The following is a 2,610-nucleotide window of genomic DNA, read 5'->3' as shown; positions in this document are numbered from 1 at the left end:
GACCTTACTTTGGAAGAAACTAATGAGAAAGTCAATTGTAATATGAGACTTCATCTTTGTTTTCAAATAAGTTGTCTTAATTTTTCTTCTTATGGAAAAAGTTTAAATAAGTTTATTATACATAAATCTAAACCATTAAATTTTGCAGCTTTCAGGTAAAGTCTCCTGGCCTGCGCCGCTGCCAACGGACGGCGGGGCCGCGCGCTCCGCTGTCTCACCTTTCTTCCCCCTCTCCCCGCAGCCGAGGCCGCGGCGCTCTTACCCCGCCTCCCGCCTCCCTGAGTCACCGGCGGCAGCCGCCGTTTCCAGCCGCCCAGGCGACTCCAGCACTGACTTGGTTCAAGAGCTCTCACAAGACACGCACAGCCTCCCGGACCCGCCCCCTCGGAGCCGCTTCCGCCGCTCATTGGCTGAGACACAAGAGCTGGGCGAGGCTCCGGGGGAAACAGATCATCACCATTGGCCGGCCGGGCGAGGGCGGGGCCAGAGAAAAAAACAATTCCTTGGCTGCCTCCTCCCTTTCCCCTCCCCCTTCCGACTCCCGGGCGACCCCCATTAGGTTAAAGTACACAGAGAATAAGCCAGTGATCCCTCCGCCACAGACCCATTCTTTCCATTTGTTGCCTCACGGTATGCAAAAAAAAAGTCCCGCGAAATCGGTTATCAACTTTGGGACCTGGAGGAAAATTGCCGTGGCGCATAGATAAGACTGAACGGCGAGATCCTGAGCTATAAGTGCCTATTGGATTGTTCTTCAAGTGCGTGGGCTGTCGACCGAAGATGAGCCTTCCACTTCGCGGAAGAATCTCACAGGAAAGGGTGAGGGCGGTGCAGAGTCAGCGGGGGAGGGAAGGGAAGAGAACGTGCGGTTTCAGGCGTACTCAGCTAGAGGGAGGAGCGACAGTGCGCTGGAGGCTCGTGCGCAGGCGCCTCGCAGAGGTTAGGCTGCTGGGTGAAATGGCTGCGGGAGGCGCAGGCGCACGTGGTGCTGATCGTGGAACGTCTGAAGTCCGCCATTTTGAAGGATAAATGAAGAAAGTCGTGGAGTTACTGGATAATGACGTTCATTAAATTTAGAGCAAAAGAGACCTTTGCATACATGTATAATGGGATTTTTTTTCTCTGAAGGGGGATTGAGAAGGTATTCAGAGACTTACAAAGAAATTTAAAGTAGTTGAAGGCCATAATGAATGATGCAAGTGGTGAAAGAGAAGGTGACTTTGAAGGACAAAGCAGTTAAGGGGTGATTGTGTGCCCTGGACCTTAAGTATTTTGATTGAATGAAAAAGACATGGAATAAAGAAATTGAAGACATGTTCATAAAGGCTGGTGTTTGACATTACATCACATTTAATCCTTAAGAAGAACTCATGCCTCCATTTTGTAAGTGTGAAAACGGATAATCAGAGAATGTTTGGAAACATACAAGGGATTATAGATGCAAATTAACTCTCGATGTTAATTTTCAATATACATATTCTGAATGTGACTTTTAAGTTTTTAAAGTTAATAACACAAGAATTGAATTGGATTTATAATCTGCAGACCATTTAAAGGAAGGGAGCTGCTAAATGAAAAAAAAACTTATCTGGCTGAACGGAAGGCAGAATGGGAATGAGATAAGCAAAAGAAACTGGAACATATGGTAAAAATGTTTTTAATGTGAAAAGTAAGTCCAAACATCAGTATTTACAATAAATATAAATGGGTTAATTTCACTCACAAGTTTAAAAAGACAATTGGGATTAAAAGGAAAATCCAGTATAAATTGGACGTAAGCAAACTCTTAACACAGGAAGCTTGAAAATACTGGGCTAAAATATTTAATCGAATGGTAGCCAAATGAAAGCAATATAGCAATATTAATATAATTAAAAGTATCAAAAGAGAAAGGATTTCATATTAAAGGATAAAGTCCATGAAGACAATATGGTCTCCTGAACTGTCATGAATCTAAAAACATGGCCTATCCTAAGCTAATGCTATGAACGATGAGAAATTTTACAAATTTGACAATTTGTTATCAGAATAGAAGACAACTAGCTCAGAAGTATGCAACTCAAATTTAAAATACAAGAGAAGGTATGGAGAACTTAGATAATGTAATTAAATATTAATCTGAAAAACAACTCAAGGGAAAAATTCTACTGATCTTAGAAAAGATGGAAAGATATCCAATGCATTTTATAAAAGTCCCAAACCGTTTTACAAATTCTGAACCGGGAGAGTATAGGAAAGAAAAACTATGGTTCAGTTATAGTTAGGAACATAGATGGGAAATTCTTTTATAAAATGCCAGTAAATTAAATCCAGCAGCATATCTTTTAGGTAACTGCTATGATTAGTTAGTGTTACATGAATACAAAGATACTTCAAGATTAGAAAATTACTCAAATTCACCATGACAGGTTAAAAGAAAAATCATGTGTTCACCTTAGTCAAGGCTAAATACAGCATGCAGTCACATTGAACACTTGGGATCTTGAGAGTATTTTTAAGTTACATAGAAAACTAAGAATATTATAAGTGCACACTTATATTCAATATGACTCATAATTTTTTAAAATGTTTTTAAACTTTCTAAAAACCTGGGAATATAAGTTATGCACC

The 2,610-nt window shown here is 40.8% G+C and overlaps 1 protein-coding gene across 2 annotated transcripts in view; it reads right to left on the bottom strand.

Annotated features, from left to right (window-relative positions):
* The window catches only part of KDM3A (lysine (K)-specific demethylase 3A), a 61,306-nt gene extending 60,738 nt beyond the window's left edge, over positions 1 to 568 (bottom strand). Inside the window, exon 1 of one of the 2 annotated variants that reach the window (XM_011971130.1) lies at positions 263 to 568. The gene's annotated coding sequence lies outside the window, so the exon portion shown is untranslated. Of the gene's footprint in view, positions 1 to 218; positions 241 to 262 lie in introns of those variants that run through there. The other variant, XM_011971131.1, reaches the window with a different exon arrangement.
* Positions 569 to 2,610: the final 2,042 nt, after the last annotated feature.

Source organism: Mandrillus leucophaeus, unplaced genomic scaffold (assembly GCF_000951045.1).
Source record: "Mandrillus leucophaeus isolate KB7577 unplaced genomic scaffold, Mleu.le_1.0 Scaffold988, whole genome shotgun sequence".
Taxonomy (NCBI): domain Eukaryota; kingdom Metazoa; phylum Chordata; class Mammalia; order Primates; family Cercopithecidae; genus Mandrillus; species Mandrillus leucophaeus.
The sequence above is the reverse complement of the archived record's forward strand: the minus strand, read 5'-3'. Positions and strand labels throughout refer to the sequence as shown.